Source organism: Mercenaria mercenaria, chromosome 6 (assembly GCF_021730395.1).
Source record: "Mercenaria mercenaria strain notata chromosome 6, MADL_Memer_1, whole genome shotgun sequence".
NCBI classification, from domain to species: Eukaryota; Metazoa; Mollusca; class Bivalvia; order Venerida; family Veneridae; genus Mercenaria; species Mercenaria mercenaria.
The window spans coordinates 45,805,520-45,830,434 of NC_069366.1; the positions used below are offsets into that span (position 1 = coordinate 45,805,520).

Genomic DNA, 24,915 nt, shown 5'->3' on the forward strand with positions numbered 1-24,915 from the left:
ACTTGCTCATCTACAAGATGTAGATGTAACAGTGCGCCTCTGTCATGTACGATATTTTTGTGCATGCATGGGAAACAAATGTAGGTAGGTGGCGTATAGCACAACAAAGCATTCAGCATTTCAAATCTAATCTCAGTACAGTTTTATGATCACTACGTAGTCAGTACTTTTTTGATATTCCGAATTATAGCATTTTGCTATAATCGAATATCGTGTTATTGATAATATGACCCGCATTTAGTCACACCATTGCAGTCATTTACCTAGTCCATTTTTTTTATTTTATTATACATGTTCTGTATAATATGTTATAATCATATGGTACTTTAAACATTGTAAATGTTAATGTTTAACTGAATTTATGTTTATATATGTATGCAATTGAAACTATGCTGATTACAATTCACAACTTCTAGTTCAAATACATGCATTAGACTACTCACTAGTCAAACTGTTTTTCTCTACATGTTTTAATACAAATGCTATTCACGTTTTTAATGGTAACGTTGCGTAATGTAAATATGAATGAATTATTATAAAACAGAATTAATTAATATGTAATTATAATTACGCTGAATTTTTTAACTTGTAAATAGAAAAAATGCAAATAACCAATTTTGGCAAATAATTCTATGAATACTAAGTCTTTGCTTTTGTCTCTAACAATACATGATAGTAACGAAACTTTCTCTTATAAATGGCGAACTCTTATGATATACATTTTCCTTCAAAGTTGTTGTTCAGTAAGATATAATTGTCGCAAGCTTTGAAAATGCACATAATATCTGACTGAAGACTTACTGTTAGACTTTATTAACTTTATTGGTAACATACTGGTAATGTATTGTAGACTTCATTTTTATGAAAGCATGTGTTGCATTTGTTGTCCACATCATTTTTGAGAATATCTACTTATAAATGGAACGGGCAATATTGTTTCATTAAATATATGTTATTTGAAAGTGGCATAAACTTCTCATTTGCTTAAGACGCCATTGTGGTCGCCATCTTTAATCCTCCATAAAAAAATGTTCCCAATGATGACAGGGTGTCATCAAACGGATTCAACTTCTACACCACCAGGGCAACTGAAAAAAGTAAAAACATTTTCTATCTACCCGAAAACAAGGTCCCACTTGGTCTCGCCAGGACTAAATGGAGGATTTCATGAAAACAGAAACATATCATGGAGACTAGTTAAATATCTTAACACGAAATAATGCTAGTTGACACCATTTAAAGAATGTTGTTAAGAAACTTTTGTTTTCATGGAAGCAAAGTTATATTTGCTCTGAACTGACACCATCATACCACCATACGTGTCAGTTTTTATTTTCAATTATACCCATGATTTTCACTTCATTCCGTTATCGATAATTATCATCTTAATAATGGTATTTTTCATTTCTGTTTTTGTTTAATGTTAAAGTTATTATTCAACAAAATCAAGGGGTGGTGGGGGGATTTGTCCATCTTGGTCAACATGAGCAAGTGGGATTTTCACTACCTTAATCATACGACTTTACACAATCATAAGAGCGACAACACTTTACACAAGACCCATTAAAAAAGTAAAGTCATGTTGTTGTTTTTTTGCTTTTTTTATATATCGACACAGTTATAGGTCATATGACGACTTTTCCAGCTTTTGATGGCCGTGGAGAATGACCCCGGTTGCTCCTCCGTGCATAATGTCACCATGGACGGGCACCTGGATAGAACCACCGGCCTTCCGTAAGCCAGCTTTCTCACGTGAAGAATTCAACGCCCCGAGCGAGGCTCATGCCCACATCGATGAGGGGCAAGTAATTTGAAGTCAGCGACTTTAACCACTCGGCCAAGGAGGCCCCCGTCATGTAATATTCCCCTTTATGACATTGGATGTTATATAACGGCGATACCTGTTATATACATATATATATATATATATATATATAAACATAATCTATTTTTTAAATACGATATTTTCCCTGGTTAACGTTTATACATCAACTGATATTGAATTAAATGTAACCATTTTGTTCTCTATTTTTCACAGAAAATGTAATAAATTTTAAAATTTGTGTAGGTGGATCTTTTTCTTTTACTTCAACCATTAAATATTGCAGTTTTATTTGTTGACCTTCGATCATGTGCACTTTATTCCAGCTGAATCATTATACAAAATGTGGTAAACGTGACACTCTCTGTGTACTTATATTGCCTAAAACAAACACTTATTTGAAGCAACAAATTGCATCACTAAACAGTTAATTAGTAACTTAGAGGTTTAACGTTTACCCACCTTTCACGATATAGTACGTGAGTGACGTTTAAACGGAAATATGTACGGCTATTTCCGGTTATTACCGTTCAGCTATTGCCGGAGGTGTGTGTGACAGACACATTGGTCACGTGACGCGTTTGCCATGGCCGCTATGATCGTCCACATTTAGAAATGTTTAACCTTCCTTTTTAATAAAATAACTAATGAAATAACAAAAACTCTTTAAAATGTGAAAATAATAAAATGGATATATCTATTCTGACAGATTTTTTATGAAAACAAAGAATGGCGAACAATAAAAAGGTAAGAATAGATATATAAGAAATGCGACACAGCATAGTATACTTATAAATACAATATGATAATGATAATAACGAGAATAGCATAGTGGGCTAAAGCCAGTTTTACATATAGATTTAAAGATTTTGCCCTTAGTATGTACATTAAAATAAACTAATCCGTAATTACATAAACAGTATGTAGTAGGATGAAAGTAATTTAATTTTTTGGCAACATCAGAAGCTAAAGGTATTTACAATGAATTAAAGAATAAATATTGATTAGCACCAAGCCCTAAACACTATTTTATGTGAAGAGTTGGACTATATTTAAAAAAAATATTGTAACTATGTGTGTATTTTACCAAAAAAAAACTAGATAAAGGAAAACCTAACAACATATTATATATAAATGTAAATTCTGCAAAGACAATCACACTTAATGATAAGACATAAGGATGGGAAACATTATGAAAAAATATAAAAGTATTGCCATGCGAATTGTGAACAGCTAGAAAAATACGAAAACAATGTCATTAAGTACAATTTATTGATAACAAATCCAAAGAAAATTTGTAGATAATAACGAATACATTATTTAAAATGTAGATAATAATGAATTTTTATGGAACCTGCAATGTTCGAAAAATCACGAATCGAAAGTATGAACAGTGCACAAAAATGCAATGATATTGTGGATGACATTGTGGATGGTGGTGGTCAGTAAGAATGGAATGCACAAATCAGGAAATAATGACACGAACCCTTCACCTTGAAGCTATCTTACCTATAAAGGTACGCCCAGACGGGCTGAGCATAGACCCCGGTTATTGGTGCCATCACTTATTACTTCAAACCAATGAAATGGGTAGGTTTCAAAAGTAAAATCTGGAACAAGCTTGGGGAGTCAAAAATGGTGTTTGTTTATTTGCTGGAAGTCTTTTATAAAACAGAATGCCTCTATTCTCATGTCGTCTTAAGCATAGATATGACCACAAATATTTACATTTTGGCACTGACGTACATGTTACTAGAAATATAAAGCAAAGACAACATGCATGCAATTAAATGCAACAAATAAATAAATCAATTACCATGAAATGTGCATCACTGGATCACTAGTAAAAAGTGAATGTACTCTACAATATGGTATTGATTGCATGGCACAGAGAGACAGAGATATTGAATCTTAATCATAATGGAATAAGTATAATAAAAATATAAAGTTTAAAGAATAAGGAATGCTTTGAGATTTACTAATGACTATCAACTAAATCGTTGTTGATATAGGCATGTTTCACTGTGTCCGCAAACAAGTTGAAAATAATCACGTAAGCATTGCTAATGAACCCTGTAAGTTACCAGTACGAAATAAAGTTGTCCTAAAACGTGCATTTGTCCAGGTTTAATGACCGTAGTTATCATCACCGCCTCAGTAAACGGTCATAAACGTTTATACAGCGAGCGTACGTGAATCTTGACCACTTCCGCGTTAAAGGTATCATGCAAGGTTATTTGGGGAATAAAGAATGACTGACATGGGATTCGTGATATTGACATTGGTATGATATAGTGCATTAGAGTCATTTCAGAATATCCTGTCATTACAAATTTGAAGTCAGATATGCCGTTGTGACCACTTTAGCGAAATGCCCTATAATATATTTTTTGAATAAAGACGTATGTCGCTAACAGTTTCTCCAATTCCAATAGGCTTTAAAAGCGAACAGCATGGAGCCTGACCAGACTGCGCGGATGCGCAGGCTGGTCTGGATCCATGCTGGTCGCAAACCCACTATGTTGGTTTTCCCATGGCACGGCTCAAATAGCTTACACTTCAACGTAGGTGTTTAAACCCCTCATAAAGAGAGATATCTGGCTAGTTGTTTTGACGGAGTCCAACGTGTAAAAGAGTTTTCACGATTGTTTAAGCCAAGAAAGGAAGACATCTTTTTCTGTATCATGATATGATTAATATCAATTACACACATCCATGTATATTAAAATAAATTCACGTATGCAACTTTTGCAATTTCACACGGGCACTACAAAATAAAGTGGATGTTTTTCATGTTCATATGCATGTCTAGGGGTGAATACGAAAGAGGCACTAGTTAATATAAATAAAAAAGCTCTAAGACTTCTTACGCATTAACCCCTCTATGTATAAAATTATGTAGAACAGAGCAATAAAATATAAAATTTGCCGAATTTAAGAAGATATTTATACTAAAAACAAAAAAAAAAAAAAAAAAAAAAAAAACCGAAACCATTGAATGAATCTCTCTCTCCAACAAAAATTGAAAACCCAAAACAAATTTAGATCCAGCGAATACAAAATATTATACTAAAACACAAAAGACAGATATAAATGATATATTATATAGGTCTGAAATTATTCCCAACTGTATTTAACAATAAATTCGCTTTTTCATAGACCGACACTCTGCCAACAAATTCTTCAGATATCCTCGTTTATTTGCTTCTTCAATTGCATGTGTGCATAGCCCACTTTCTTAACGCTTCCAAAGTTGGTGAGGCATACTCTGCATGTCTCCTTGTGAACCAGCACAATGGACGGTATTCAAATATTTTTCATGTCATCCTCTCATGAATGCAAGAATTATATAGTCAGTGCGCTTTCAATGACATTTAATGATCTATTCATGAATATATTAAAACCAAATCATATATGCCGTCATAATATATGCTGAATCATTAGAGCCCTTTTAATTTATTGAAAACTTGCCCGAGTACTAGTGCACTATATCTACTAATAGTTTCTACTAATGTTGAGCTTTTTTTAATGTCTTAATAACTTATTAAGGTAATATATATATTTGTTTATCAATGGAAATATGTTTTATAAAAAAAAATGAAATATGACTTTTCATCAAGCGAACATTATTTATTCCTAGTCAAAATCCATTCAATGTTTTTGTGCAACAGAATTACGAGTATTAAAATTTCATTACAATCCCCTTCCCTCCAAACCCCCACCCCGATGGCAGTTAAATCGAGTCTGCTTTTAGTTTACATGGTTACGGTCTGTGTTACCTAACGATCTTAATTTATATAATATTGGATAAATGGTGCAAAGTTGGTGTTAACATATCACGATATTAGTGGCGTATAAATATGAAACGTTGGGAAACAGCTGGAATGCATGCTTTTTAGATAATAACAAACCACACAGACAAGGTCAAAAAGACATACAATGTTAATGATAATGGAATATTTGAAGACAATAAAGCAGTCAGAATATTTCCTATTAATAACCTTTGTTAGGAGAAAGATAACAAAAACACGTTTATTTCCTTAATTATCTTATATAACAGAGATTTTGTTTGAGGTACATTTGGTTATAAAACTTACTTATATACTTATATATTATATATCTGATAGAATTTAAATGACTGATATAGTTACGTTTTGCATTTATAGTCATGCTCAGTATTTTATTTTTATTGCAATTACTCTGATACATTATCTGTTATAATTATTTACAGCTTACTTGGTGAATAATTAAAGTTAAAATGTCACACAAAATGTTGAAAATGTGCTTTTTGAGGATAACATCCTGAGCCATACCGGATGGACCTTGTTTTACTGCATATCAAAATAGGTTTACAGCACCACGCAACTGTCTGTCTATAATTAAAGACTTCCTTTTAATCATTTTTTCGTTTATCACACACAATTCTACACACATGAGAAATATGATATTTTAGGCGACATTTTTTTCTCTATATATTTAATGTGTAGTTCGCTATAATATTATTTTCATGTTTTCATATTTACCTATTATGTATAAATAACAATTATGAAAATTTGTTACATTGCTCTATCTACCATTTTCTGTTTTTGTTTTAGGTTATATCTTTTCAGCTGTAGCCATCTTATACACTATGTCAGCAAGTTAATTAAAAACCCCATTAAAGTTCCTCGTAACTTGATCAATGACCTATCATGTGGGATCACTCTACATCATGTGCCTGCAAGTTAAGAATGTCTACAGTCCTCGTGATGAATTGCAAGGAGGCATTTGGGGTCTACCTACCACTATGCTGCAAGTTGTCAATATGACCATCATCGTGGAGTTTCAATTGTAGAATTATTAGTGGTCTACTACACTATATCTGCAAGTTTAAATAATGAACAATCCTCGTAACTTGTCAATGTAATTGTAGTGGTCTACTACACTATGTCTGCAAGTTTAAAAACAATCCCCGTAACTGTGGTCTACTACACTATGTCTGCAAGCTTTTATATTAACAATCAATCCTCGTAACTTGTCAATGTAACTGTAGCGATCTATTATTATACTTTGTCTACAAGTTTATTTCTATTAATAATCTTCATAACTTTTCAATGAAACTGGGATCTATTACATTTTGTCTGAATTCTTAATTATATTAACAATCCTCGTAACTTGTCAATGTAATTGTAGCCATCGTATACAGTTTGTCTGCAATTTGATTTTACTAACAATTCTCATAAATCTTCCGTGGAACTGTAAATATTTGAAACACTAAAACATAACATATTTAATTTATGTCTCCCTTTAAATTTTTGTCATTTTAATAAATTCATAGAGTGGTAGTTTCCTATGTTTGACTCATGAAATTATAAAACTGAAATGGTCATTTACTAAAAAAAAAATGAAACAAATGTTGTGATCTTAATAATGGCCACAAACTGTAGATCACAATTTCCGCGACCAAACCTACCTTATTTCTGTCTATCTTGAGCAATCTGTACTAATACATATCAAATTTTTTTGAACAAAAATATCCAGCAGTGGACATTATAAAATAAGGTAAAATATGGGGTTTCTAGTTTTAGCCATCTTTAATAGTTATTTTTGCACTTACGTACACCAAAACATTCTTCTGTGTATGCCAATGATCCACTGGGAGCAGATCAGAATTGAATCAAATAAAACAGGACAAGAGTTTTAGATGATAGACTATGTGTCTTATGTGTATTAAATTGAATTGGGTGTGAATATCATTTCTAAGAAACATGCATTTCTTTTTCGTCAGTTAGAACAGGTTTTACTCGTATTAGTCCAAAGATGATAAAAGACAAATGTGTTAAAATATGATATGTAATGAATATGAATTGTAAAAGAATGAGGTGTTTTTACCAAAACTGAACTCGCAATAACTTGAAAGTATCTTGTTAAATTGTTTCATTGTGACCTCTTTCATATTGTATATGTTTTACATCATGAGGTCATCGAAATGACCAGGATGAGGATTGTTAACAGTAACTAAAATGTAAAGGCGAAGTCAAATAACCTTCCTTCCAAGACTAATCTAGTGCAGACCTATTGCAATTGTATAATTCTATAAGAGCAAGAACTCGATAAATATTTTATATAAGAACACTATTTTTATCACACAGCAATACTAATAGGTAATATACTTTGTATGTCATGACGTATAACTATTTCCGGATGAAAATGTTATGAACAATGTGTTTAATTGTTATATGATTTCAGATACATACATACAAAAAATAAAACAAAACAATTGCACCAAAACTTCAAGGGAATTCTCATAAGAAAAAAAGTCTGAATTAGTTATCAAACAGTTACTTAGTAAGCCATTTTAGAATAAAGGTGTGACTTACATATGTCCCTCAAACGACATCTAATATGTCACTTTGTTCATTAATACTTTCGCACGTTTCATAAACGAGGCCATACCTAATAGCTTTATGAACTGGTAAACATGACATTGCAGGATATTGTGTGATTGAAGTATCATTGTATGTGTACGCATGCGTGTGTGCGTGCGTGTTGAAACACATATACACAATAAAGGTCATATGGCGGCCTTCCTGCAGTTATGCTTGTGGATCGAAGACTCGAACCGGCACGTTAGGCACGATCGCACTCCTTGGTACATGACGGCATAACCTAGGCTCGAACCAATAGAGGTGTAGAGCAAATTATTCAGAGTCACGGACCGTAACCACTCTGGGGTGGAGACCCCATTGAGATGACAGGACAATGTCAGAACCATAATGCAATACGCGTGTTAATTAAAAAACATATAAAAAGTAGAAGATAACTAACCAGACACGAAACATGTCAATGAGATCTTTAAATTTGTTACAAAAACAATTGAGCGGCGCCATGAGAAAACCAACATAATGCGTTTGCGATAACGCATTCGCGCAGTCTGGTCAGGATCCATGCTGTTCGCTAACGGTTTCCCAAAATTGCAAAGGCTTTGAAACAACAACAGGGACCCTACCAAACGCGAGGATGCGGGCGCAAACGCACTATGTTGGTTTTCTCATGGGCGGCTCATTTATTTTTTGTCATCTGCTCTGCAATAAACAATAAACTCATATGAAAGCATTTTTTTTCACAAAATTTAAGGGAATATTTAATAGCAATAAACTTTTTGACATGGAACTTCAATCGAAATGTCAGGATTAAAAACAGTACCGTGCATTTTTACTATGAAAATAAAACATTTTAAATTTGCATTTCAACACGTAAAAGGACCATTTTTTCATTCATCTTTTCACAAAAAGTAAAACCCAACGCTTACGTATAAACATAACTGTAAATCTCCTGTAATTACTGAAAGGGCGTTTTTACAAGTTTAAATGTCTTATCTTGAAAAGTAGGTCGTTTGGAGGGCAGACAAACCAAGTTATCAAACATTTATAAAAGGCAGACAGACAGACAGGCCGGCTGACAGTTTCAAAAGTCAGACCAACATTTTCACGTACTGAGAACAGAGAACACAATTTACATTTTTTGTCAGGGGTGAGTGATTTTTTTCATTGGTTTAAAAGAAATCTTTTTTGGGTATCATACAACGGGCGGTATTAATACCGAGTTATGAATACTTAGAAACCTGATTTTATCTTCCAAGATACTTAATTTTTAAATAGTTTTAAAGAAATGGTAGCTCAGGACTTCTGAAACTAGCTCATGTAAATTTTTCCAGCAAACTGACAGTTTAAAAAACTAGTTGTTTATCTGATGTACAGAAACACAGAAATTGCATCCTTTTAAAAAAGCAAAAGTTTTAAAATATTTTGTTACTTTAATTTTTTAAAAAAATTAGATGTTTTTTTTTTTGTTGGGCTAACAAAATTTATAGGTCATATGGCACTTGCCGGCTTTTGTGGCGGGGGAAACCACCTTCCCTTCGGCAATGATGGCACAGCAGGGATCTGGTTAAACCACCGATCTTTCGACCGTCGCGTTGAAATAATTTTACTTTCCCAAGCTAAAATTTTCCCGAAATAAAAGGGGAAAACAAATTTTCGTAGTTTTGAATTGGGGGTCTTAACCATGGTTCATGACAACATATGGAAAATAAATTTTCATGTTAATCCTGTAACTTTGTTGCTTAGATACTTGATATCAAATAGAAGTTTGCATATTCTCGTTATAGTTAAAATCCAAAAGTGCGTAAAACATAAAAACAAGTTCCCCAACTCACCAAGTCATATGTCATTATCTGCTAAAAAAAGCCTTTTTTGAAACGCCGTCATTGTGTACGCTTTCTGCGTTATCACGAAATATTACTTTAACATTGTCACTAAAATAGAAAATCGAATTTCAAACTCGTGAAAGTACATGAAAAAAATAGCCAAAACATAACATACTCATTTTTGTATAACGTACATGCATGGCATGTGCACGTGTTTGTGATCAAATCCGATTTTATTATGCCGTCATTACGTACGTAAAGAAAAAACAAAATATATTTAGTTATTTTTTGTTTGCTTGGACATCTTTCAGTAACCCAAAAATTTTAAATTCCGTTTGTTTTAAGTGGGAAAAGTTTTATGTTATGTACAAATAAACCCTTTTCTAGACAGACAAAAAAGGGTTTTTTTTAAATGTGTTTTCAGTTCTTGTCAGGGATGCTTTAAAATAGACTTGAACCCAAATTTCATGATCGCGTTTTTCTAAATCCAAACTGACCCCAAAAAAATGGTTATTTATGCCCTGGGTCTGTTATACAATAAAAACAACAGAAAAAAACAAATTAATTACTTACTTTAAAAGCAAGCACCTGAATATCGTGGCGTTTTTTTGGGGCCCTGCATTAGCCTGAATCAAAAGTGAAAAAAAAAGTCCCGTAGAAAAGTTAGATTCTTTCATTTTAAAGTAAAGCTAGCAATAATTTTAAACATTTTCTTTTTATGTTATTTTAAAGTTTACTTTTCTTGACACAAACTTCGCACATAGTTTAATATCGATAGTTAAATGCACGTACATGCAAAAAAAATAAAACTTTTCATCCCAAAATTTCTCTGATTTCCAATTTTAATGATAGCTATTTGTTAGCTTTAAATCAGAATAAAAAAAATTTTTTTTTTCATTTGAAAAATTTAAATTTTTATGGTTCGTTCGGTTTTAAAACTGAAATTTTTAGGACATTTTTGGGCATGTTTGGTTGTCTCAGTGGCAGGAAGTTGAACTTGCCTTTGACTATTTTTTCCCCACAAAATGTACAGGCAGAACTATTATATACAGTCATTTTCAACTTATGAGTCATACATTTTCATTTTAAACTGAACTAACTTAATTATATTTTTTATCAAAACTCGACTTGCTAAAATTTTGGAAACCCTTTTAAATTTCCCTTTAGTCTTTGACCTAATAAAGAAAAAACACAATCTGGGACTATTTAGGACATGTCATGGCTATAAAGAGCATACCATTTCCAAGGCGGACGGGCAAAATATCACAATCCTCACTCAGTTTGAAAAATAAAAAAGCCATCAATGAGCAAAAAATTTTTAAAATCTGTCATAAAAAAAACATTAATAAAAATACAAACTTCACCAACATTTAACTGCTTTGAGGGACTCTGTCTAACTACGTAAATTTTCCGTCACGGAGAACCGTTACTACGATTTGGCGAATGGTAACAGTCGATGCAGTATATAAAATTTTTCGGCAGTTGACAGTTTAGAAAGCATGCTTTTTGTTCAAAAAATACGGGGGTTTATATTATTGTATTTAAAAGGGATTTTACTAAAAAACAAAAAGGGGATTAAACTTATTCACTGTGGGGATTTTTAAAATTTTCACTTAGTTAAAAAAAGTTTTCGCTTTTAAAGTAAAACGAAGTGTTTTGAGGAAATACATAAAGGTAATTCTTATTTTTGTAGTTAATAAGTTGACTTAAATACGTGTGTAATAATAAAAATAAATTTTCCTTTTTTACCTTTTTTAAACACTTTTTTTTACATCATTTTATAAGGTTGTCTCAAAATTTAAAATCGAGCAAGTTTTTCTTTGGGGCAAACCCCCCCTCATTTCCATTTTTTTTTGTTTTGCGGAAAAAATATACCTGGAACAATTTCAAAAAAAAACAAAAAAAAAACCAAAAAAAAAAAACCCAAAGTTAGAAAAATTGACTCGTTTTTCCTAATTTTAACCTGTTTTAAGCGGCCACCTGCATTAAACAGCCATATTGTTTCGCTCCCTATGCTGACTGTTTAATTAGGCTTGGCTATGTTTAAAATGTCTTAAATCTTTACCATTAAATCGAGATTTTATGCGTCTGATATCAAGTAAATGTAAAATCTTTCAAATTTTGACTTTTTTATTGAAATTTGTAGATATTTTACTTCCTAAAATTGCCCTAACTCTCTGAATCCTTTATTTATATCTTAAATCCACATTCTACAAGTAAATGAAGTTCTTTAAAATTTCAAAAGCGGGAAATCGCATTTACATGTGTCCCCCTGTAAGGTTAATCTAACAACAGGAAACATTATAACATTGAAAACCGATTTACATGTTGCGCCCCCTTGAAATAAAAAAGTAAACAAAATTTTTCCTCTATCACAAAAATTCAACGTGAAGAATTTTAGTAAACACAAATGATAACCTTAAATGTCTTCGGGTTAGTTTTATACTTCTTTAACAAGATGATCAGCAACATTTATACAGCATGTCTCATAAATTGCAAGGAATTGGTTTATTATTAAACGGAAAGATCGTAAAAGGATCGTCTTGAATTTTTTCAAAATTCTTTGTAAAAAATAAAACCCATATTCTTTTGTTCAAGGGGAAAGCAAAATACCGCTGATGCAATCTTTTGCCTTTTTTTTAAAATACTAAAAATAAATTTTTTGTTTTTGGACAAATTGATATCTTGAAATTTTTAACCTTTAAAAGACACATTGTTTAAAATCTTTTCAAAACTGGAACCTGCCAAACACCCAAATTTAAAGGGGGTTGTCAAATAAAATACAATATCTCACCATTTTTTTTTTTTCCAAAAAATATTACGCCAAACAAAAACATTTGATTAAAAGAGAAAAAAAAATATAGCCTAAGCTTTGGGAAAAAAGGAATTTTAAAATATTAAAGAAATTTGAACAGATGAGTCTGAATCAGCCATTATAAGACAAGGGGGAATTTCAGGGAAAATTTTCCCCTCACCATTACAGCGTCGGTTTAAAAACCATCCACACAGTTTTTTCTAAAAAAAACTGCTTTTACTTAGGGAAAATTTTAAAGCAATAAGTTCTAAAATTTTTCTTCAGCAAAAAATTTTAACACAAAAAAAGACATTACAAGCACCAGGAACTGGAGGTATGTAGGCAATTTGTGGTGATTTTGGGGGATGGATAGGAATGGGGGAGATCATGTCATTTTGTCGGGGCGGGAAAGGGGGGGAATCAGTCAGTTGTCGGGGCGGGAAAGGGGGAACATGTCATGTTGTCGAGCTGGAAAGGGAGACATTTCCCTGTTGTCTAGGCTGGAAAGGGGAGGAAGCATTCTTTTGTCTAGGCGGGAAAGGGGGAGATGCATTTTCTGAGGCTGGAAGGGGAGAGCATTCTGTTGTCTGAGGCGGAAAAGGGAGGGGGGGCTGTCATTTTTTCTGAGCGGGAAGGAGGGGAGCATGTCATTTTGTCTGAGGCGGGAAAGGGGGAGGCATGTCTTTTGTCTGAGCGGGGAAGGAGGAATTGTCTTTTGTCTTCTGGGAAAGGGGCACATCTGTGGGAGGGAAGGGGGAGAGCATGCATTTTTTCTGACAGGGGGAGAGCATGCATGTTGTCTGAGGGGGGAAGGGGAGCATGTCATTTTGTTTGAGGCGGGGAAGGAGGAGAGCAGTAAATTTGTCTGGGGCTGGGAAGGGGAAGCAGTTGTCTGGGGCGGGAAGGAGGGAGAGAAAGTCTGTTTCTGAGGCGGGAAGGAGAGACATGTCATTTGTTTGGGGCGGGGAAGGGGGGAGAGCTTCATGTTGTTTGAGGCGGGAAGGAGAGAGCAGCATTTGTCTGAGGTGGGAATGGAAGCTTCTTTTTTGTTGGGGTTTGGGGAAAGGGAGTAAATTTTCAGTTGTTTAGGCTGGAAGGAGGAGACTGTAAATTTTTCTGGGGCGGAAAGGGGGGAGAGCATTCATTTTTTCTGGGCTGGAAGGGGGCAATCATGTCATGGTCTGAGGCGGGAAGGAAAGCAATCATTCTTTTTTCTGAGGTTGGGAAGGAGGCAGTTTAATCATTTTCTGAGGCGGGGAAGGGGGCAGTTACGTCTTTTGAGGATGGGGAATTTGTCTTTTAAAGGATACAAAACCTCTGCAAATTTATATTATGCAAAATTCCCCATGTTTTCACAACCTTCTACTTACATCATCATAAATTTTCACTGAATAGATATATAAAGATAAATTTGTTGCGGACCTCGAAACGAGACGCCCCACCACAAACGGAAAATGCCATTATACTTTAACATTGCAATGACTTAATTTTTTTATAAACAAATATCTTTTTAAACATTGCCATTGAAAAATTCCTTTTTAAACAAATTTTTTTTAAAACGCCACTTTTTTGCTAAATATCTTATAGGAAAATAGGGTTTTTCTGTGATTCGTCCGAACATCCGGCTTTTTTATATTTTTAGACCTGAATGTATTTTACGTTAATGAAAAAAAAAAGGGAAAATTCATAATGCATCATACATTTCTTATTTTACTCCTGTATATCAAATTAAAAAGCTCATCGTTTTTTAAGATATATAGAGGCGAGAAGGCTTTTAGCAAATCTGTAAACAAGCACGAAAAGAAAAAAAAATTTTTTTGCCTACATGCTTGTTACCTAAACCAAAAAATCAAAAAAATGGGGCTGTTCTACAAAAAACTTTTCAAAAGACAAGTTTTTGAATCTGAACTTTGAACCCCCGCGGGTTGCGAATATTTCATTAAAAATAAAAAGAAATGAGTTTGTTTTTTCTGGAAGCTTTGCTAAAGATGAAGAGATCCCTGTTTCTGTCAGGCTAGATAATCATGCAAAGATCAAATTGCCCCCGTATTTCGAAATTCTTTTTGGGTATATCACCATCAATATCTTAATTATACAAGACTTTATTTTAGACTTGACGTCGTAGTTATAAAAAAACAAAACAAAAACAAAATGAAACCACCATTCTAGCATAAACGCTGTCTTTCACTTTCGGGGGGTTTTTTAAAAGGAAGAAAACGTTGTTAACAGAAATTCCGCGCTCGCGTGTTGTTATAAAACCCTTTTAAAAAGCCGTTCCGAGCAAAGCGTAACGTCATTCCCCGCCCTAAAAAGGAAACTCAAAACAAATGACGTCAAAGTAAAAAAAACTCTACATTCCCGGATTTTTGGGAAAAAATTTAAAGACGTTGAAGACATTGTTCCATTTACAGTTTTTACGCGTTTTAAGCTAAAAACGTTAGCGCTGTTTTTTTCGGTATAACTTTGCAAAAACCCCGGGGTACGTTGGTACCCTCGCCCCAACGGCTTGGGAAACCACCAATCCTTCGGGGTTCTGCAACGTTTTTAAAACAAAAAAAAACGTTATCCCTACATTTTACATAAAACTGCTGTTATTTTCACTTTCGGGGGTTTTTAACAGAGGAAAAAGTGTGTTAAAAGAGATTCCCGCTCACGTGCCCGTTTTAACATCTTTATATATGCATTCCTGGGAAAGCGTAAACCCCTTTAGCCCCAAAAAAGGATAACTCAAAACGAAAGACCAACGTAAGAAAAAACTCTGCATTCCCCCGCATTTTGTGGAAAATTAAAGACTTTTAGAGCATTGTTCCATTTATCAGTTTTTACGGTTTTTAAAAATGAAAAAAACGTAGGGGCCTTTCATTTCGTGTTATAACATTGCAAAAACCCCCGGGATACTTTTGGGCCCTCGCCCAAAAGGCTTGGGTACCACCAATCCCTCGGGATTCTGCAACGTTTAAAACAAAAAAAAGCGTTTTCCCTACACTTTCAAAAATACAAGCAAAGCTGGCCCCCAAAAAACAAAAATCCACAAACACGAATTAAAAATGTTCAAGACAGCACTAACAACAAACATTACCTAACAAACACGAGCATACAGTCTTTTTTGCCCAGAAGAAATAATTTCATCTATGTTGGACAAATATGTTGAATTTATGAAGAAAATGAATTGAACTTCTCGAGTTACATGGAAAGTAATTACTAAAAGTGGGATTTTTGGCTTTTTAAATGCATATATAGTACAACCTCTTCAGAGCGGCCCACTCTTAAGCAAAAACCTCTCTTTAACAACACCATCAAAATTCCCTAAGCTGAAATTACATCAAATTTACCCTTTAGAACAAAAACCCTCAAAACAGTCAATATTTTTACTCCCAAATGGTGTTGCTCTAAGAGGGTTTCACTGAAAAATTTACAAAAACAACCAGACTTATTTTAGAAGACATTCTTATACAATTTAAAAATTTACAGTTTTTTAAAGAAAAATCTAGGCAATTATATGTATACATTAGTTTTAAAGACAAAATTTTGGCAAGTTTTTTAAAGTATACATTTGTTTATAAAAAACAATCTCATGGCAAGTTTAATGTATCCTTTGTTTTAAGAAAACAAACCATGGCAAATTTTTTAAAGATACCTTTGTTTTTTGAAACAATTCCAGGCAGATTTATATTTAAAAAATTATTTTTGAAGACAATTTCAGGCAATTTTTTTGTAACATCATTTTTTTTTTAAAACAATCTATGCAAGTTTTAATTTTAAAATTAGTTTATAGAAACAAACCATGGCAATTTTTTTATGTATACCTTTGTTTTAAGAAACAATTCCCTGCAATTTATATGTAAAAACCTTTTTTTTTAGAAACAAAATTTCCATGGCAGATTTATTTAAACATTGTTTTTAAAAACAAAATTTATGGCAAATTTATATGTTAACATTATTTTTTTTAAAACATCTCATGCAAGTTTATATGTAACATTTCTTTTTTTTTTTAGCAAGTTTGTATGTAACATTACTTTATAAGAAAAAAAACAGGCAATTTGATTATACATTTTTGATAAAACAAATTTATGGAAATTTTTTTATACATTCTTTTTAGAAACAAACATGGCAAGTTTGTATTATACTTAGTTTTTTTTCAAAGATTTCAGACAGATCCAAGGGCCCAAAATTGCTTCTTTTGCTTATAATTTTTTTTTTTAAATCACTTGTGGGTTAACTTTGAACTTCAAAATGCAAAAAAATTCTATAACAGATTCCCAAAGTTTGGAAGCAAAAAAAGCAACTCGAATGTACAATACCCTTCACCATCGGGTTTGGCGAAAAAAAAATTTATTATAGAAATATTGAAATTTCAAAAAATATACAGCCAAGTACAATTTTTTCAGCCGTAAAACAGCAAAGACATGTACATTCAAAATGCACGTAACATGATAAATTTCTCGTTCATTTTCAGTGTGCGCAAAATTTAAATATTTTTTTTAGGGTTTACTGCTAAAAAACATTTTAAATCCTGTTAACCTTTTTGCCCGCTAGTGGAAAATGATTCTGCCCTTTCGACAAGTTTTGCAGGCGATGTCCGGTATCTATCATGGGCTTAACACAGTTCCTATTTAGTCAGTAATTTTTGGGAAAAACCATCGAATAATAAAAGGATTGCCCAAAATTGAATGATGGGCCCCCATTTTTAAATTTTAAAACTAAGAAATAATACCGATTCTTAGGAAGGCTTAAAATTTTTTTTTTATTTTTAAAAATGAAAATATCTGTTTGATTTTAACTTTCATGAAAAATTCCCCTTTAAAGCCAAACCCTATCATGGGTTTTTTTTCCATTTTTTTTTCGATTTCAAAGAAAAACCTTTTTCATATCTTTTCAGCTGCAAAAAATAAAAAAATTTAAAAAGCATTTTATTATTTATAAAAGATAATCCTTTTGAAAAATGTTTAGTTAAATATTAAACGGTTAAAAAACCTTTAATTCTATCACTTCGTAGTCTTTATAAAATAATGTAAACATAATGGGTTTCTACAAAATAAAAGGGAAAAATTTACCAAACACAAAAATATATAACAAAAGTATTCCCAACAAAGTTTGATCAAAAAAGACAAAAGAAAACCTTTAAAAGCTTAAAAGCAATCAACACAATTAAAAATGTTTATGCAAAAACCCCCCACGCCACCCAGCACCATCCAAGCAAACCCTTTTTTTTAAAAAACCAATGTCAGAATAATAGCAACCAAGCACAAAAAAAAAAAACACCAGAAAAAGTTTTCGCCGCAACTTTCATACCCTCCGCTCATGGAGAAGTGGGGGGTGGGGGCATAGACCTTTCCCTTCCTCCATTTCGCTCTGTCTTTGATCGCTTCTCCTAACGGTAATCTGACTGACCAAAAAATCGCTTTTCCCGGTCCTTTTTTTTTTCCGACTTTTGGGCCCTTTTGGATTCAAATCCATGTTTGTCAGTGACGTTTGGAATCTCCTCGAATTTGCCCTTCATCTCCACTTGCGTTCCTAAAAAGAGAGTCTGCTTTCTTTTGTCCTCATCCACAAATACTGTTGGAAATTTTTCTACCGTACTTCCCCATACTTTTCCCAAAAAAAGATGTTGATTTACCCGCATTTTATCTCTAGGTTCTGGGTAATACGCAAAATGTCTTCAAATTGGAGTTCAAAGCTTTTGGGTTTTTCTGGGTTTTATATTTGGTTTTTCCCAAAATTTGGGGCCAAAATGTTTTGGCAAAGTGCTTTTACCGATCCTCAAAGACCTTTCCCTTTTGACTGACTGTAAAATGCCAAGGTATGTGTGACAGTACTGCAAAGTTTGTAAATTTCAAAGCCCTCATGGCTCCTTCCTTTTAGCATGTTGGGACATCATTTACTGTTTGCCACATTTTCGACTGAGCTGAGACTGTTTGTCTTTCCCTTTTTTGTGGGGATGTAAAATTTGGGGTGAGTTAATAATTTTGGCCAAAACTGAAAAGTTTGTCCCTTTAAAGGACTACACATCTACCATTTTACAGGGCGGAACTTTGGGCCGCCCAGAGCATTTTTTTTTTCCTTTGTCCTTGCTTTTTTGCATTGTCATTATTGTAGCTTTTAAAATTTGTTTTTTCAAAACCTTATATACACTTATTTACACAATTTGCATTTTTAAAAGATGATTGTTAATTTAAACCCCTATTTATAGTTTTGTTTTTGTTTGTTTTTGTTTGATAAACAGGGTTTCTTTCAATTAAAATCATCTTTGGTTTTTTTTCGTAAAAATTTAGTCGACCTGAAATTTATCTTTATTACTAAGACAAAAAAAACATGAACCATTTTGGTTTTTTTTTATTTCCGTTTGGGCTCCCCTTGTGGGTTACTTTAACAAAAAAATTACACGAAAGCTACAGGGGCCAAAACCTTCTGAGGCTCTGCATCAGGTGCGTTTAATCTTTCACGATAAATTGAAATGACATCTAATTTCAAAGACGGCACGTTTATCAAGGATGTTTACCTTAAAATACAGTTGAAAGTTACTCGACCAGCTCTAAACCTCAAAATTCCACATAACAAAAATCCGGGTATAACAATAGCAGTTCAATCTCAAATGAATTATTTTACTTTGAGCAAAGGGAAAGGGGAAATTTAAGGTTATGCATGAACACTTATAGTTGTTTTTTCAATAAAGTTTCACGTACACTCCTAACAAAACCCTTTTGAATGTTTTTTTCTAGTCTGAATTCATTTGGTCATGATTTTAATGCCTAAGCACTAAATCTGTCATTAGATTCTACAACAGGTAAAACTTTATTTTGTAAAAATATTTTCTTTTTTTTCTTTTCTCTCACAAATTCCCTCCTACTCCCGTTAACTATAATTTTTTTAAAAGGAAAGGGGGGAAAATTTCACAAAAATTTTATCATAAAACGAAAATCTTCAGGGAAAATTTTTATGAAAACTTTTGTCTTATGCCCCTTTAAAAAAAAAATCAAAAAGGGTCCCCACTAAACTAATATTCCGATACTTATTTTCTTCTTAAAAGTTCTTTACTTACAAAAAAAAATTCTTATTTGTCTTTCGATTTTTTTTTCAGATATTTTTTCCAATAATAACCCTGTATTCAAATCCCCCGAATAAAAAAGGGTTTTAAAAATATAGCTGTATTTTGGCTGGTGTGGATTTTTCCAGATTCGATCGTACAGGCGCGCAAACCCAAGTGTGATCCGACCTTGCAAAATCCCCGAGATCAATTTAAATTCCCAACAAATTACTGTTTTAATGACCCTTTTATTATATATCTCCCCTTTTTTTTTGCTGTTTTGTTATCGAAAAGAAATCTTAAATTTTTTTTATGTTAAAATAAAATGATTAATTTTTGGTAACTTAACCCTGTCATTGATTTTTTTTTAAAATGTATTTTTTTCAGAATTTAATAGGACATAATAAAAAAGATCGACTATTGTTTTACTTTTTGGCGTAAAGGGGTTTATGGGTCTCGCTTTCCATCGGGAAAAGGGTTTACTTTTCTAGCAGTCTTATTTAAAATTTAAATTATAACAACTGAAGCGGGCATAATACTAGAAATTATATTAATTGCAAAAGGTAAAAAAAACATGTCTTATCTGCACCGGGGCATTTGGCTCTGTAATTTTGCCATTCCCCGGGCCACTTTCGGGACTGCGCCCGATGGTCCGCACATAAAATCCATCGACCCAATACAACATTGCAGTCAAACACTGTTATAAAAACCATATTGTTTCAAAGAAAAAGCAAATGCACAAAAAAGAAAAATTAAACTAATTTTTGAACAAAAAACCCGTAAAGATTGATACAATTTATCTTTAACGAATCACTTTAAAATTTTTATATGTTACTTTAACATTTTATTTTTGTTACAATAAATGTCAGAAACATTCTATTTAATTTTTATAAAAGATATATTTTTATGTAAATGTTAATAGGGTTTTTTTCATATTTTACATCAAAAAAATATTCAAAAAGATCCGTTTCCGTGTACTTTCCCGATTAGTAATTAGAAGGCACCTCATAAAAATCATAATATTAATAAAATTACTCCATTAAAACAACATTTGAAAATTCCCAAAAACATATGTGACGAAAAGCGCTTGTTCTAAATGAAAAGTTAAAAAACTCTTTTAAAAGTGAACTTTGGCGTCTGTCAAATTTGATCCTGCATTGTTTGTATATTCAGATTCATTACTTTCCACGAGGATATAAATTATTGCCTTGTTCCCGCTTAATCATTGCCCTTCCTTCTTTCCGCCAATAACTCATTATACTCTTATTTTAAGGGAAATATGACTAGGAAGAACAGAACATTCAAAATAACTTGCTTTCTCCCATTTTTATTTTTCGGCTTGTTTTGTTTTGTTGTCTACTTTTGCTAAAGCCATACATCCTAAAATTCGAGGGTCTATATTTTGGGCTGTGCTTTTCATTCCAGTTCAGCTATGTACTATGCATAAAGTCCAAATAAGAAATTGATAGCACAGGCCATGCTGTAACGTCCAAATTTGGAATTGATAACACAGACCCTTGTATTGTCTAAATAAAAAATTGGGAGAACAAACTACTGTAACGCCAAATCGAGATGCGCACAAACCCTGATAAATGCCAAATTGGGGGGTTTTTAAACAACCATGCTGTTTAATCCCCAAACGAAATTGAAGAACTGTAACGTCCCCATAACTTGATCGCACAGAACATGCTGTAACGGGCCAAATCGATTTGTTGGGCGACCAACGTAAAGCCAAGGTGAGGAAAAATTGCACATTTTATACAGAAGGGTTGTATTTCCTAACGAAACACAATGCAAAATTTTTGTATGTGGTTGTTAAAGGGTTATTAATCTAGTAGATTTTCCAAAATGGTTTATGAGATATTCGTATTGTTATCAAAACTGTGACTTTAGGCACCACATGCGCCTTGTTCAAATATATAATATAACTACAAATTTTAAGTTTGAACGTAATTACAACGTACACGCCCTATAAATAAACAAATTGAAAAGCGAATCAGTGTATAGACAGACAGACGTTAATTGGTATATACAACTTTTGCATTCCTTTGAATTTAAGCTTAATGCTCAAACAGAATGACATATATATTGAATATAAAATTCTTGATTGTTTCGCTATTTTGGCATATTTAACAAGATACGATTATCATTTGCGTTATCGATTGATCTCTAGTACTATATTTAATATATATGTGTTTTTAGCGCAAAATTAGATCGTTTTGCTCAACTGAATCGTTATTCTAAAGTATAAATAAATGAACTCTCATATGCCGGTTTGACCGACTTTGTTTTACTGTGCAATATCGCAGTTATTGCAGTTTAACAGTTCTGATGTATTTTTAGCTCACCTGAGCAATGCTCAGGTGAGTTTTTCTGATCGCTCGATGTCCGGCGTCCGTCGTCTGTCGTCTGTCTGTCAACATTTAGCTTGTGTATGCAATAGAGGCTGTATTTTTCAATTAATCTTCATGAATATTGGTCAAAATGATAACCTTGATGAAATCTAGGCCGAGTTCGAAAATGGGTCATCTCGGGTCCAAAACGAGGTCACTAGGTCAAATCAAAGGAAAACATTGTGTATGCGATAGAGGCTGTATTTTTGAATTATTCTTCATGAATGTTAGTCAGAATGATAACCTTGATGAAATCTAGGCCGAGTTCGAAAATGGGTCATCTCGGGTCCAAAACGAGGTCACTAGGTCAAATCAAAGGAAAACCTTGTGTATGCGATAGAGGCTGTATTTTTGAATTATTCTTCATGAATGTTAGTCAGAATGATAACCTTGATGAAATCTAGGCCGAGTTCGAAAATTGGTTATCTCGGGTCAAAAACTAGGTTACTAGGTCAAATCAAAGAAAAACCTTATGTATGCGATAGAGGCTGTATTTTTCAATTAATCTTCATGTATATTGGTCAGAATGATTGTCTTGATGAAATCTAGGCCGAGTTCGAAAATGGGTCATCTCGGTTCAAAAACTAGGTCACTAGGTCAAATCAAAGAAAAACCTTGTGTATGCAATAGAGGTGGTATTTTTCAATTAATCTTCATGAATATTGGTCAGAATGATAACCTTGATGAAATCTAAGCCGAGTTCGAAAATGGGTCATCTCGAGTCAAAAACTAGGTTACTAGGTCAAATCAAAGAAAAACCTTGTGTATGCGATAGAGGCTATATTTTTCAATTATGTTTCATGAATTTTGGTCAGAATGATAACCTTGATGAAATCTAGGCCGAGTTTGAAAATGGATCATCTCGGATCAAAAACTAGGTCATTAGGTCAAATCAAAGAAAAACCTTGTGTATGCGATAGAGGCTGTACTTTTCAATTGATCTTTATGAATAATGGTCAGAATGATTGCCTTGATGAAATCTAGGCCGAGTTCGAAAATGGGTCATCTCGGGTCAAAAACTAGGCCACTAGGTCAGATCAAGGAAAAACCTTGTGTATGCAATAGAGGCTGTATTTTTCAATTGATCTTCATGAATTGTGGTCAGAATGATTACCTTGATGAAATTTAGACCAAGTTCGAAAATGGATTATCTGGGGTCAAAAACTAGGTCACTAGGTCAAATCAAAGAAAATTCTTGTGTATGCGATAGAGGCTGTATTTTTCAACTGATCTTCAGGAAATTTAGTCAGAACGATTACCTTGATAAAAGCTAGGCCGAGTTCGAAAATGGGTCATCTGGAGTCAAAAACTAGGTCACTAGGTCAAATCGAAGAAAAACATTGTGTATGCAATAGAGGATGTATTTTTCAATTGATCTTCATGAAATTTGGTCAGAGTGATTGCCTTGATAAAATCTAGTTCGAGTTTGAATATGGGTTATCTGAGGTCAAAAACTAGGTCACTAGGTCAAATTAAAAAAAATCTTGTGTATGCGATAGAGACTGTTTTTTTCAATTGATTTTTATGAAATTTGGTCAGGATGATTGCCTTGATGAAATCTAGGTCGAATTTGAATATGGGTCATCTGAGGTCGAAAACTAGGTCACTTGGTCAAATCAAAGAAAAAACTTGTGTATGTGATAGAGGCTGTATTTTTCAATTGATCTTCATGAATTTTGGTCAGAATGATTGCCTTGATAAAATCTAGGTCGAGTTTGAACATGGGTCATCTAGGGTCAAAAACTAGGTCATATCTAAGAAAATGCTTGTTTTATTGCAAGAGACCAATTTTTTGGTCCAATCTTAATGAAAATTGGTCAGAATATTTGTTTCCATGAAATCACTAGGTCAAACATGTTTTACACTGTTATGGTGTGTTTCTTAGGTGAGCGACCTAGGGCCATCTTGGCCCTCTTGTTTGTTTTGTTTTTGAAATTATAATAAAGTATCGTTGACCAGTTTGACCGGCTAGTATTAGTAATTTTACGTAACATACCTACCTTAACAGTAACGAAATAAAAACTGCTGAAAATCATATGAGTGCAAAAATCGTTCATTTTTATGAATAAAATTATGTATCATTCAATAAAATAAGAAGAATGTTTTTCATCTGTGCATGTCGCGATGATTGGCAATACGTTCACCAACATGGTCAAGACACAAACTACATGGAAACAAGAACAAAGCTCAAGAAGAAATATCCATAAATGCCGTTTATTTTCTCTCTTTAAAGTATAGTTATTTATCTAAGGTCAAGTTTGAAACACGATTTACATCTTATATTGATCACCATTGGCACAATTTGCCTCACTGTAACTGTCATGAGGGTATAAAAAAAGAGGCAGTTATCGTTTTAATGAAGCTACAGATTTATTTTTGGTATGACACAGTTCTCTTTGTTTTGTTTATCCTTTGTCACGTTTCATATTTAATAACCTTTACAATCTATATATAACTAATGTCAAGTACACCTAATTTATCAGACGTGGGTAGATGATCGTTCTTGACACAGTTACACAGACATTTGAGTTTGCATGAATGAACGAAGGAAGTTTCCGTCAAAAGCATTAGTAACGGTTTCTAACTTGAGCGGTAATAATGGAAAAGGTATTGAAGTTGAAGGTAACAACAATTTGTTGAGGTCTTTCGTCATTTTACTTGAAATGTAAACTAGGTTTTACAACTTTGCACCAT

At 33.0% G+C, this 24,915-nt stretch overlaps 1 pseudogene; it reads left to right on the forward strand.

Moving 5' to 3' along the window:
• The first annotated feature begins 2,314 nt into the window (after nt 1–2,314).
• Nucleotides 2,315–24,915, forward strand: part of LOC123549034 (putative tyrosinase-like protein tyr-1) — a 36,375-nt pseudogene continuing 13,774 nt past the window's right edge.